The sequence below is a fragment of the Amphiura filiformis genome, chromosome 10 (assembly GCF_039555335.1).
Source record: "Amphiura filiformis chromosome 10, Afil_fr2py, whole genome shotgun sequence".
In the NCBI taxonomy this organism is placed as follows: Eukaryota; Metazoa; Echinodermata; class Ophiuroidea; order Amphilepidida; family Amphiuridae; genus Amphiura; species Amphiura filiformis.
Genome location: NC_092637.1, coordinates 16,408,009 through 16,422,685, shown reverse-complemented (window position 1 = coordinate 16,422,685; position 14,677 = coordinate 16,408,009). Strand labels below are relative to the sequence as shown.

The following is a 14,677-nucleotide window of genomic DNA, read 5'->3' as shown; positions in this document are numbered from 1 at the left end:
ATTTGAAATGGGTTTTCATTGATAGTCTATTGATCATAACCAACGCGCACACAAAATGAAAATAGAACTGGGTCATGCATGTTATGTGCCTACCAAATTTGAATTGACAATGGGGCGGGGCTATCATAATTGACACAACAGTCATGTTACATAGCTTGATAATTATTTGGAAGGGAGTTTACTATCAAAACGTAACAGTCTCGGATTAGGAGAGCTAAAAATATAAAAAAATAAAGTTGGTCTGTAGATTGATTGAGTTTTTGTCGACACACAGTGCTCCAGGAGCACTATAACTTTGTTGCTGGTAGTTCTAAGGCTTTGTGGTGTGTTGGTATTAATCTTTGGAGTGAAGGAGAAGGTGGTTTAGCTCTAATTATTTACCCAGTGATGGAACCGAGACTGTGGGACAGTCTATCCACGTCTTGAAACTGACTTTCTTATTCAAGAAAATGCCTGGTGATGCTGACATTCCATCACATACCATTATGAGCTTGCTGCTTATAGGAATGCGTACAGTGAGTCTACTAGACCTGTTATCGATTGTCGTATGTGTCGTATTATCGTCGATTTGGCCCTAAATCCGACACTTCAAAAGAAATTGTCCTTTTTCGACACTTTACGACACTTATCAATAAAGAAAAAAATGAAATTTTCATGCTATTTTGTCCAAATAAGCTTTCCGTACGATCATGTTTTCATCTGAAAGTCGAAAATTACCCTCCAAAGTTGACCTGAACCCGGAAGTAGAACGAACAAGGAAGTGTACTGTGTTTACACTGGAAGTCGGTGATCGTAATTCATATCGGTGTGATTTTAAGCTTATCTATCGACTTTTTCAGCATTTTTTTTATCTCATTAAAAGTTTCGACACGTGTCGATTGTCGTATTTTTTTCTCCGAAACAGTGTTGAATTAGAAATCACGTGTCGATAACAGGTCTACAGTCTACAGAACCATGAACAATGTTTGTATGCTTCTATTGATGCCATGAGGGACTATTTTTCGGTTTTTCCAGCAATATCATTCATCTGGAAGGGTCAATTTCAGAAAAACTTGTACCTCAATTTCTGGCTAGGGGAAGATTGGCAGATTCCTATTTAGATTACATGTGTGTGAATCTGATGATATTATTATTAAATTCATTTTATTCAACTTGTTGAAATAGATTTTAAAGCATCTTTAGGCTTGAGTATGATCTTAAAGTATTCACTGAAGTAGTCAATTTACATGTTTGGAAAATAGCATCCCTATCAAATTAACAGCTTGCATACATATAGGGCATACACGTGTACGTAAGCTACTACATGTTCATGTCTGTCCACCAAGCAAACATCTTCAGACACTTAAACATAAAACATGTATGTGCTCCTTTGTCTGCATTTTTTTGAAAATCAGTCTTTTTTTTTGGTGTTTCTTGGAAAAATCGATGTGCATATTTTGGCTTCAAAAATAATGTTTTCCTGCAGTGCCTAAACACAGATAAATAAGTAGACAGACTCTCACAGAAACTGTTTAAGAAGCAGACACGACACTAATAATAAACCAAATCCAAAACCACATTATCAAACTAGCATCTTGCAGTCGCCTAGCCTCACAACAAGAAAACACTGTATAATATGTAATATGGAGTTAGGAGACAGATTCAGTTCGCATAGTGTCTGGCAGGCTGTCTGCTGACTCTAATCAATTCCTAATATCAACTGTTAATATCGCAATTGATGCTTCATTTGTTTACAATGTACAAGGCTGATTTTCCTTGCTGTGTTACCGCATTCGGCTCCACAGAATTGGCGCATTATAGATTTATTTTCAAGTCTCCATTCCTCCGTGTTGTAAAATTTAAATTCTGTTTTGTAAATTTACCATTATCTTTCATTTTTGAAACCATGTGCATAAAATTTTTAAATAGCAATTGCTCTATAATTATATCATATTCATATGTAAGCTATAATTGGCCTACCTTATTGCAATCGGCCTTCAGCATCACCTTCGAAGTATTGAAGGTACACTCATCAGAGTCTATGGTACACTATACAAAATATAGGCCTACACATGTACAGTATAGTTCTTTGGCATGTTTTTCTGTCGTCAAGCATATATGTTTGCATTTTGAGAATAATCTAAATAATCTTTTTTCAAATACTTGGATTTTTTTATTATAATTTTACCACAGATTTTAGCTTAATTAAAAAAAAAATATTTCATGATTTTTTTGTTTTTCTGTTTTCTACATGTATTTGCGATTTCTGTGAATTTCTTCTGTGTTCTCATGCATCACGGAAGAATAGAGGCTTCAATTAATTTGTTCAACACCAGGTGAGTGGAAATTTTAAAGAAATGGGAAATGTATGTTGATGAAACTAAGGCTGGCATTTTCGGTTTTGTAGTGTCCCTGGACCTAGACCTAAATGCTAGGATCATTCATGGTTGACCTACAAAAATTTTTTTTTTAATATGAAAATTGATACAAAAATTTTGTTTTCATGTCATACCGTACTCTATTATTATGATATCAAAATGCATTTGTTTTCAATGCCCGAAAAATGCGCAGGGTACCCGGGTACAAAATTACCCGAAAATGCCAGGCCTAGATGAAACCAAAAAGAAAATTGTTTGATATTTCATAAATTCACATGTTTTAAATTGCGAGCCTATAGCAGTTCACAGGAAAATAATGCCATGCATCATACATTGTCATATCGGTGGGGGAGGGGTTGTTGAGGTTAATAACTGCGCATCGGTTATTTGGAGGGCATTGTGAAAAATCTAAACATTTTGCCTTTGGAACCGAGGAATATCCCGAGGGGCGTAGCCCCGAGGGATATTCCGAGGTCCAAAGCAAAATGTTTAGATTTTTCACAATGCCCGTCATATTACCGATGCAAAGTTATTAACCTCATTCATAACCGTCACTTTAATCTCTTCACCTTACAAAATAACACAAAATCTTGCTCAAAACTTTATAAAAATAGATGATCTTTACATCTTCCCTTTCCAAAAATCGATCAGGCTAAAACAGGACGACCAATAACAAAAGTGCGTATCACAATCTGTGCAAATATGGTAGCGCGCAATCCAAATCTGGCCAGCCAGCGCAAGCAGTTTGTTTGACTTTACAACAACACGCATAACGCCGGTCAATTGTGTGCGCCATTGGAACAATTACGCATTTTGCGGTCAATTGTGAGTTATTAATGACCTCGATTTGCGTTCGCGTTTTCACAAATAACTAAATGTAATTGGATCGCATGCATCGCGTTTATTAATGAGGTTATGAATAATGGGTAATTTGTATCAAAATGCTCTCAAATTTACCAACTACCGTACTGACGTGAGTATAGTCCCACCTTCAAGTATAGTCCCACACCAAATTTTCGTAAAAATTTCAGAAATTTAAAAAAAAAAGTTAAGTTAAATATTTTTTCGGCTTTGTGTCCCTGGACCTAGACAGTGCTAGGATCATTCATGGTTGACCTACAAAATTTTTTTTTTTTAATATGAAAATTGATACAAAAATTTTGTTTTCATGTCATACTCTATTAATGATATCAAAATGCATTTTTTTTCAATGCCCGAATATTCCGAGGTCCAAAGCAAAATGTTTAGATTTTTCACAATGCCCGACATATAACCGATGCAAAGTTATTAACCTCATTCATAACCGTCACTTTGATCTTTTAACTTTACAAAATAAAATAAAATTTTCCTTAAAAGTTTGTAAAAATAAACAATTTTTACATCTTCCCTTTCCCAAAATCGATCAGGCTAAAACAAAAGCGACCAATAACAAAAGTGCGTATCAGAATCTGTGCAAATATGGTAGCGCATAATCCAAATCGGCAGCCAGCGCAGCAAGCAGTTCGTTGGACGCTGACAATGGCATACGCAGAAGTCAATTGTGTGCGACATTGGAACAATTACGCATTTTGCGGTCAATTGTGAGATATTAATGACCTCGATTTGTGTTCGCGTTTTCACAAATAATAAAATATGATTGGATCGCACGCATCGCGTTTATTAATGAGGTTATGAATAATGGGTAATTTGTATCAAAATGCTCTCAAATTTACCAACTACCGTACTGACGTGAGTATAGTCCCACCTTCAAGTATAGTCCCACACCAAATTTTCGTAAAAATTTCAGAAATTAAAAAAAAAAAGTTAAGTTAAATATTTTTTCGGCTTTGTGTCCCTGGACCTACATGTAGAGCTAAATGCTAGGATCATTCATGGTTGATTTAAAAAAAAAATTGTAGGCCTATGTGTTTTGAATAAATTTGTCCTCATGTCATGCTCTAGATAATGATTTCAAAATGCATTGATTTTTTTATATTTTAATTCGAGTATAGTCCCACCCCAATTTTGAAAAATGTTCACCGGTGGGACTATACTCGAGTCAGTATGGTATTTGGTGGGAAAGTTGTAATTAAAAACCCTGACAATTTGTATTTATTTCCAAGGCCCAAATCTTTGAATGATGGTGTACCAATATCGATTTAATAGCCAAAATTATGTTGCCATGGTGACCCTTTGAATGAAAAGCTGCCCACAAACGTACTGAATATATATTGCTTTGTTCCTAGAGAGCCTGGTCACAACTGGTCACCCTCGATCATCCTTGATCAGTCATATTGTAAATGGTACATTGACTTGAGCAGATTTTTAGTGCAACTTTTGAATCCAAATATGTAATTCAAGGAATCACCATGGCTACAGATTTTTAGCTATCCAGAAAAACGAGGTATCAAAATATTTGCAGAACAAAAATGTGGTTCTTTAAATTGCTATCAACAGGGGTGTGAGAGGCCACAGACCAAAAATGAGGAAAATTACTGAAAAACGTTGAAAAACAACGTAAAATCAGGGTAAAAGCGCCAAATAAGGGCTGAAAATAAAATAAAATGCGTATATTTTGGGGAACAAAAAACAAAGAGGAAATCAGCTGAAAAGAGGAACTCTCACACCCCTGTAATCAATTTAAAATTTGATGTATAGAGGTCATTGTCTCTTAATAAAGGGGGGGGGAAGGTAATTCCTTTTGTGATGTGTAAACTTAGTTCAATAGTAGTGAATTCTAAAAGTAATTTATTCCGACTTATTTTTGTTCCAATTGACATAGATAGGGGAATGTGACAGAAAACAGATGCATAAATTGGTGACTGTGAGATCGTATTAATGAGTAGTGATGAGACTCTTTTTCTAATATCGGTATACCTTGGATAAGATGAGGCGAGTATCTGAAACTGTCGCTTTCTCATTCTGGGTATTTTTAGTTACACATTTGTATAGAAAGTGTAATAATATCTGCCAACTCTCACCATGTGTGCAGTGTGTGTGTAAAGATCTAGATGTTCTAGTAATAATGGTCTGTGTGTACATGTATGTTTCCATGTCCCCCAAGTTTTTAAAAATTTCTGTGTGGGTGTAGGGTGTGTGTGTGACTGTGCATCGGTTTTTGCCGGGGAACGATGATACACACAAGACTTTTCACATTTAAAACCGTGGACCTACCTGCAAACACCATTAATCGGTTTGAGGAGGTCTGTAATAGGACACCATCGCATGCCAAATACATTTTAGGGATGCATCCGCTATGCATTAAAAATACCGAATGCAGATGTTAGATGATTTCGTACTGTGTATCATACACACTCCTACACACACACCCCCCCACCCCGTCTGTGTTTGCCTCCAAACGTGGACATTGTGTTTTGCTATCTAACCGAGGACGTGTGTATGATGTTTTCATCGCCTAACCGTGGACTAAAATAGTCCCAAACAAAAATGTTTGGTAGACTCATAACCGGTGCGATCTTACCTTTCCGATGTTGATTAAGATACTTCTTGCATCGATCCCGAGATGCGGAAAACCAATAGTCATTTTGTCCCACATAAATGAATAAATAACAAAACCCCCGATCCCCGGTGGACTCACCCAAAAGGTGACGTCACACCATATGATCGCCCCTTATCCGACTTGGGATCCCCTACCGGACCAAACTTGTAGGGGTGGCGGGTCGGGATAATCAACATCGAAAGGTAAGATCGCACGGTTATGAGTCTACCAAACATTTTTGTTTGGGACTAGACTCAGTACACCGGTCGATCTTACCGTTCGATGTTGATTAAGATACTTCTTGCATCAACATCTGAAAGATCGATCTAGCAAGTAACCGGACGGATGGAGGTACAAGATTGGTCAGCATCTGATCAGGGATCGGGAGCGGGTAACGATGGTTTTCGCGAGGTCAGAAATATTTTCCCCCAACGGTCGGGAAACAAAAAAGACCACGCGATCACAGACATAAACCTCCTTACTTAATAAGTTTGGTGGTTAAGAATAGCGACACTGGTTCTTACCATGCTGAGTATTCTGTATAGTCTGAAAACCTGGTACCCGTACACCACCGTATTATGATCGCCGAACAATGTCGGTAAACCTCCCGCCCGTCTCTGATTACTAACGTAAACGGAAGTATCGTGAGAGAAGGGCGAAGGTGGCTTCCGGGACACCGCCTGCTAGATCTCCTCAAGGGACAACCGAACGGTATACCCAAGATGATGAGATAGCTCGTGTCGAGTGGGTCGTGGGACGCGAAACCTTCGCGATCCCCGGACCCCACCAACACCTGGACCAGCCATTGCGACAGCGGCTGGACCGAAAGGCTCTGTAAGGGTGATGAATGCGGTCGTGAGTCCCTCGCAAGGCTTGTGTTCGGAAGAAATAGTGCTGCAGCGCCTTATCGGACACCCCAGCCTATCTTTGGCTTCAGCCGAACCTTGCCCAACCCTGGGGATTGGAGAGGGACGAATGTCGGTATGCACCGCGCCCGTTCAGTAGTCACGAGAACAGAGCGCCCGAAACAGTGTCGCTCCAGTGTTTGTGAACACGGAAGCTAACCTCGAGACCGTGTGCAACTCAGCACCGCCGTCCGAAGCCAACGCCAAACCGGAAAGCCATCTTGAGAGTTACGTATTTAAGCGCCGCTTTTGACGGAAGGTCAAAAGGGTGACCCTTAAAGTAATCTAAGACTGTGTTGGGATCCCTTAGGAGGATCACTTTCCTTTTGGTAGACACTCGTTGAACATACCGTCGAGGCGTAGACTAATAAGGTAACCATCGGTTATGATAGTCGACCCGTCTCGAAACCTCGGTGAATGGAGAGGACAGCTGACTTACAGCTGGCCCCAGTGGCCCGCTGAAGTCTTGCTTGGAACTTTTCTGTCAGAAACTCCGGAACTAGCAGCACAGAGGCTCTAGCGGGAGAGCTATTTGTCTCATTGCACCAAGCGTAGTATGGAGCCAGACTCTGGCTATACGTGACGGAGGGTAGACTTCCGTCTAGCCCGGCGATGAGAAAAACAGCTTCTGATGAAAAGTATCCCTCCGCTGCTCGTTTCCTGGTAAGGGCCATGCAGCTTACTGCAGGTGATCTAGTGATAGACTGGGTACCTACGCTCCGGGCATCCGGAGTAGATCTGGTACCTCGGGAGTGCCAGCGGCCTTGCCGCTAGCAGAATGACAATGCAGTCTTCCCACCCGATCTTGGTCACCACCCTCATGAGTAGTGAGATCGGAGGGACTGCATAAGCTGTCATCCTCCCAGTCTATGGACAGAGCGTCCACGGTGAATGCTTGGGGGTCCGCGACCCTTGAGCAGTACACCGGCAGTGGATGATTGCGATGAGATGCGAACAGATCTTTCGAGGGGTGGTACATCCCTTGAAGATCGTCTGAGCGACCTGCGAGCAAGGGACCATTCTGCTGGTCCCGACACCCTTCCTCGTGACAGATTGTGCGCGAGGATGCTGGTGACGCCCGCGATGTGTATCGCTCTCATCGTAATCTGCCTGAACTTGCACCACCCTAGATCAGGTGTCGTGCATGCAGGCTCAATCGTGGTGGCCCGGAGTCCCCTTGTCTGTTGGGGTAGGCTACCACGGTTGTGTTATCCGTCAGGACAACGGTATGTGATTCCACGATCACCTCCTCGTGAGCGAGGAGGTTGATGTGAAACTCTGTCTCTATGGCCCCATAGGCCCGAGGCGGAGTCTCCGTGGATGTGGACCCCCAGCCCCGTTTTGACGCTATGGTCGTCACTACGTGACATACCGGGGTGCAGGAAACCTGACACCCTGGGTCAAATTGGGCTGATGGGTCCACCACCAGAGTTCCTCTCGCGCGATCTCCGACAACGGAACCGCGAGGATATTGGTGACGACTGGGCCTGCAAGCAGGCTAGAAGGTGTAGTTGGGTAAGCCTAACGTAGAAAGCGGCAGTACAGTCACGAGGTCTACCATACTGGCCATTAGGCCTACCACCTTCATCCATGCCACAGCGGGTTTTGCCCGAGACTCGGCCAAGAGTCAGGCACACCGCACCATGTTAAATCACCCGCTCGGGTGAGAGCACGCGAACCCCTCCGTGAGGGTGATCTGGGCCCCTACAAATAGTGGTGTCTGCGTCGGGACCACGCTGGACTTTTTTGAGCTGATCAAAAATCCAGGGTCCCGCACCCACGGACTATCAACCCCATGAGACCCGTAGTCTTCAGTGGAGTGCGTCCGTATATGAGCCAAGCGTCCAGGTAGCAACTGATGTTGACACCCCTGTGCTTCAGGTACGCTGCCACCGCTCTGACCAAGAGTGTTAAACACCCTGGGAGAGATGGACAGGCGGATGGCGGTATCAAAATTGGTAATTTTGATCCTGTACCTAGAAGCGCAGATGCCTCCGATCTTGAGAGGCGATTGGCATATGCAGATAGGCGCCCGAGAGATCTAGCGATGCTGTTCCCATGCCCCTGATGGGGCAGGCTAGCACCGAGGCGAGAGTCCCCATTCTGAACCTCTTGGGCCTGAAGAGCGTGTTCAACAGCCTGCGGTTCGGATGGGGCTCCCGTCGCCAGTCTTCCTTGGAGCCAATGGCTCTAAGATCACCCGTAGAACGGGGGGTAGACCGGGACAATCGCCCGGCGTGAGAAGCTGTGTGATCCCTGTCAGTAGTACCCGGCGCTGGGGGCCGTCTGGACGGCACTACTGTGGACCTCTGAAATGTGCAGGCGAATGTGGGGAGACTGGGTTGCCAGTCTGTAACCCCCACTCACCACTGACCATACCCAGGCACTCAAAGAGATGGTTTCCCAGCTCTGGGTGAAAGCCATAAGCGGTCGTCCACTGGGAGATCCCCTGTGGAAAAACCGCTGAGCCCCCAGGAATGCTCTGCCTAGCTTCCCCTTGGAAGAGCGCTTGCTCTTGTTCGGGGCTTGCCAGCTGTTCCTGTGCTACCCTTGCGCCTCCCAGAAATGGGTGCTACAGAGGTAGTGGGCTCGGGTACTGTTGGTGGTGCGGCCTGCTGAAGTCGGAGCTCCTACCCATGGTAAGGGCAGTTTCCGACTTCTTCAGAGTGCTCCCGTTGGTAGCTTCTTTGCACGGTCCTCCACCGTGGCGCAGAAGCATCCAAAGAGAAAAAGGACCCTGCCTTTCCATCGCGTAGAGCGATTGGAGTGGCAGGCCCCCACCCCCCGGCGCTGAGTGGACATCCTATGGGCTAGGCCCATGGAGCTCTCGTTGAGGCTAGCTGTTAGCACCGCTAATAGGCTCACCTGTGGAAGAGCTCAGATGTTGTCTGGCGTGATACGCTTGCGACATCTGGGTCCCTCTCGGATCCCCTCAGGTAGGTCCGTGGTCCTCCCGCGTTACGCAGAGGAAGCGTGCAAGCACGCGGCGTCATAGCTCTACTGAGCTCGACAGCCCTACGATATCTACCCGTGAGGTTTGCCGGGAATGAGAGTGCAGGCGTCCCCTGTGAGGAAGCAGCAGCTGAGCATCCTACTGAAAGGATCCTCTGGTCCTCCTCCATGGACTCCCCCTTAGGGGGTGTCCGGAGGAAGATCAGTGCTGTTGCTCCCCTCGCGGGGCAGCGGGGGAAGGAGATTGTAGTGATGTCACTACCGGACTCAGCTTCCGACTCCTTTCCCTCGCCCACAGTATCCGTATCATGCTCCGATGATGACGGTAACTGAGGACGGGCATCTGAAAGCGGGTAAGAAGGCATAACCACTGTGTGGTTCGCCGACTACCTGCCAGCAGAAGAGGGAGTACTCCCGCAAGACCCTGAGGTATCCGCCATGGCACCACTGGGTCCGCATGCTCTCGCAGCCGTCGTCCTAGCGCTAGCAGCACGGGGCCTACCCTGATCAAGATCTGGGTTAGCGCCATGCCGGCTGGCCTGGTCAACAGCTGATGTTGGTACTGCGTGGCCATCGCTGGCGACACTTGCCACGGTGCTGGGCCGTGGAAGAAACACCCTGCGGCGGGTACCACGGGCATACCCAGCCGGCAGCTGACCCTGAAAGGATCCGCCACCAGGGTAACCCCATGGTACTGCAGTACCAGCACCGCCCCCCTTGTTGCCACAGAGACTGTGGCGACTAAGGCGGGTGCTGCGGTACCGGTGCGGTATCAGCGTGGGTACCCTTGAGGGTTCCCAACTGTGGACCGCTGTACCCTCGCCACACTGCGTTCCCTGTTTGGGGGATCAAGCTGTGTGCTGGCGTGGTACCGGCGCAGTACTAGCATGGGTACCCGTGAGGGTTCCCGGCTGTGTACCGCTGTATGCGTGGTTCCAGCGTAGGTGCCCGTGAGGGCTCCGGCTGTGTGCCACTGTACCCATGCCTCACTGCGTTCCCCGCAGGGGATCAAGCCGTGTGTATGGGTACCCTTATACCGGCTGTCCCTTGGCTAGAGGGAGCTTGCCTAGTACCACGGGTAGCTGAGCGTGCATACCCCCGATCAATCACCTCGCCACCTGAATAGGCAGCGTCAATCAATGGAGCTATGCCCTGTTGATTTGACAGTGATCGATCAAGAGAGGGTAATTGACCCATTGACGATAATGGATCACCCACGCTCCGCTGGCTCTCGAGGACATAAGTGGGTTGTTGATCAGCTAGGCTGTTCAAGCTACTTACTGTACCCTCTAGAGCTTCGCCAAAGGTCGCTGTGTGTGGCGGACCACTCACGGCAGCTATGGGCGGGTGCATAGCGGCTACCACTGAAGTCAAGCCGTAGCTCGTCTTTGTAGCTGCCACCGAATGCACCTGGGTCGCTGTCCCGTGAGAGACTGCGAGCCCAACCCCTGAATAATCGCCAGCCAGTCCCTGTGGACAGCCAGCAGCTATTCTAGGGCCCAGGGTATCACTCGGCGGTCCCGCCATGGAACGCTGCCGTGTGACAACCCCAGTTGGTTCTGCTAAGACTACACCCACAGCGTTAGCAGCGGTATCGTCTCTGCTGAACCCATGCATGCTAGGGTTCAACCCAGGCAAGCCCGGGGTACCCTTGCATGCTGCCCGTCGCTGGCTACTACTGTGGCTGTGCAACAGGCGGGTGTCCTCCTGCTAAAAACCCGTGAGGATTTTTGGCTAGAGGACTGGTATCCTCCTGCTACAAAACCCGCTAGGGTTTTCGCTGGTGGTTACCGCTCTGCTGCCTGCTACTTTGCTCCGGCGTATAGTCAGTGCTTTCGCTGGCTGCTGAGCCTTTGGACGCGCTTAGCAGTCCCGAAGGAACCGCCTGCTTGTCCGGGGACGGAGCCCCTTAAGCAGACCTGCCATGACCCATAGGGGCTGTCACAGCAGAATCTTCCGTATCGTCTGGTATCCTCCTGTTGCAAAACCCGCTAGGGTTTTCGCTGGTGATTACCGCTCTGCTGCCTGCTACTTTGCTCCGACGTATAGTCAGTGCTTTCGCTGGCTGCTGAGCCTTTGGGCGCTTAGCAGTCCCGAAGGAACCGCCTGCTTGTCCGGGGACGGAGCCCCTTAAGCAGACCTGCCATGACCCATAGGGGCTGTCACAGCAGAATCCACCGTGTCGACCTTACCAGTGCCCTTGGTAGATTTCTTCTTCGTCTTATGGCGATGATGGAGCCTATCCCAATCGTCAAGCTGGAACTCGGAGAGTCCTAAGCAAAAGAAAGACATCTAGAAGATCGTGAGCACTCCCTGTGGGTGAAACAGAGCGGGTGTGGGTCCCGCTCCGTCACCAGGGAAGGGCAAGCCCAACAGGGCCGAGGCGAAGCGAGGAGAAAAGGGAGGGGGCACTACCCCCCCCCCTCCCAACACGCGACTCAAGCCCAGTAAGCAAACCTGAGCACGGAGGCTGGTCGCTAACGTTAGTGGTAAAGTAAGGACTGGCTAACTTTATTACTAAAAAGTCAGACGGGTCCCTACCAATCCCCACCGTATGAATATCTGATTAACTTTCGTCTTATCGGACGGTAATGAAGACATAACGATAGAGTAATCACCCTAACATAGCAACAATAACCTACCGTACATGAAATACAATGTGTATGTACAAACATCTATTGTAACTTACAGGCTGCAATGGTTGTTTTACGTGGGGAAACAAAAAGAATGGTGTCAACAGCGGCCATTTTGAATTGCTCGTGTGTCCCGGATACAAGCGGAGGCACGATATGTAGCTAAGTTTTGGATCGTTTTTTGTCACTTTTTCGCCAGAAAATGCCGTCAAAACTATCCTCAGCCGAACAATACCGGTTTGGTTTTACCTAAGGTGTGAAACTACAACCGTATATCTCGCCTTGGTCGAGAAATTGATACACAGTGCTATGAACAATCGATAGGCACGTCTGTGTCAGTCGGAGACCAAGGAGGATAAGGGACGATCATATGGTGTGGCGTCACCTTTTGGGTGAGTCCACCGGGGATCGGGGTTTTTGTTATTTATTCATTTATGTGGGACAAAATGACTATTGGTTTTTCCGCATCTCGGGATCGATGCAAGAAGTATCTTAATCAACATCGGAAGCGGTAAGATCGACCGTGTACTGAGTCTGGCGGATTTTTGTGTGTATAATCTGAAACGGAATTTTAGCCATCACCCCTGCGGACGGTAGTTTTTACATGTGTGGTCCTCGGTTTCAGGCAAATAGCGTTTAAAGCATCTAGCATGCATTTGAGGTCTTTTGCAGCAGTTTGAGACCGAGGACAGTCCTCGGTTGGAAGTAGGTCCACAGTTTAGGGTGAAAAATCTTGTGTGTGTCCTCGTTTGTCGGCCAACACGTTCGCAATAATTAAGACATTTTGGTTCTCAGTATGTTTTAAAACAATGATTCACATATCCTTGTTTGCAGGCCTCGAAATAAGCCAGAATTTTTCAGGGCCATTTGGGCCCTCGATCATAAATGTTTGAGGGCCCTCACAAACTTTTGTGGACCCAAATTTGGGCCATTGGTTTTAACCTATGAACCCCACAAAAAAGTGAGAAAAATTGTAAAATTTTTGCAGGCCATTTGGGCCCACTGGATGTATCTTTTGCGGGCCCTCACTAATTTTCGTGGGCCGAGGGCCCTTGTGCCCTCCTTATTTCGAGCCCTGCTTGTTTGACAACAATACACACAGTCTGAGATGACATTTCAAAAGACCACAGCACTATACATGTACACAACAAGCATAAAATATACAAAAATACAACCTCAGTTGATAAACCCAAACAGATTGAGAACCATCAGCATTGCACCCGCACAGCGCTGAATTAAATGCTCTTGTCAAAATGGAACCTCACAGGTGCTGCGCTAGTGCAGCAAACAGGTTGCTGGACTTGCTGATGAGCACAATTCTTTTTAAAATTCAAGAGGAAGCTAATAATCCCTCAAGAATACTTTTAACCTGGACTTTTAACCTGTCCATCACTGACTGGGACATGGTTAGTGCGCCATCAATTGACACAATCATGTTACTTCTAGGAAAATGGTGACCACAGTCCACAACTGATATGGCGGTCAATTTTTTGCGAAATTTCAATTTTATAAAATGCACTTGGACATATAAATTTGAAGATTTTTGGAATATCCACACTAAATAAATCAATTCTATAATTGCCGTAAATGCTGCATTTATCAATAATTATTTTTTTGCTCCCAGTGGTCTCAAATATTTTGGGTCGGACTCGGAGGTCTTAAGTTATGGTCATAATAGGCCTTGGAATACATGTAAGCCAGAATTTCTGAGTGCCATTTCTGACCTTGATCTTAATTTTTTAGGGCCCTCACAAATTTCTGAGGGCCTGAATATATGAGGGGAGCACTATGGCTGAGTGGTACGGGCTCCGACTCATAATCGGAAGGTTGCGGGTTTGAGCCCCGGTGACGGAATCGTGTTGTGCCCTTGAGTAAGGCACTTCTATTACTCCTCTCCACCCAGGTGTATAAATGGGTACTGGCATTCTTAAATGCTGGGAAGGTAACCGACGCGCTGTGGAGGAGGAGTAGCGATCCCCCTATACAGTGTAGCAACATTACATGGAGGAGTCTGGTCCAATCGCCAATGAAAGAGAGATGGGCACTCCGATCACTGTTTATACAGGATTGTCTCCTTTTACTTTTTATATATCATCCACCTCAAGCTATAGAACTACTCCAGGCCTTGATATTCGGCACTTGCCCTTATTTTTTTGGGCCTTGACCCCGGCCCTTACTAATTTTTGAGGGTCATGGACCCTTAGATCTGCCTTACTTTGAACCCTCCTGACCAATGCTGACCAAACAATTATTTTTCCACAGCCTTGGGCTATTCTAGTTCTAATCCATCCACCCCACCCCATATGGATGACATGACCTCAAATTTCAAATGGAGTCACCCAATGACCCCAT

The 14,677-nt window shown here is 46.1% G+C and overlaps 1 protein-coding gene across 2 annotated transcripts in view; it reads right to left on the bottom strand.

Moving 5' to 3' along the window:
- The window catches only part of LOC140162563 (kinesin heavy chain-like), a 118,640-nt gene that overhangs the window by 99,367 nt on the left and 4,596 nt on the right, over positions 1-14,677 (bottom strand). The window lies entirely within an intron of this gene.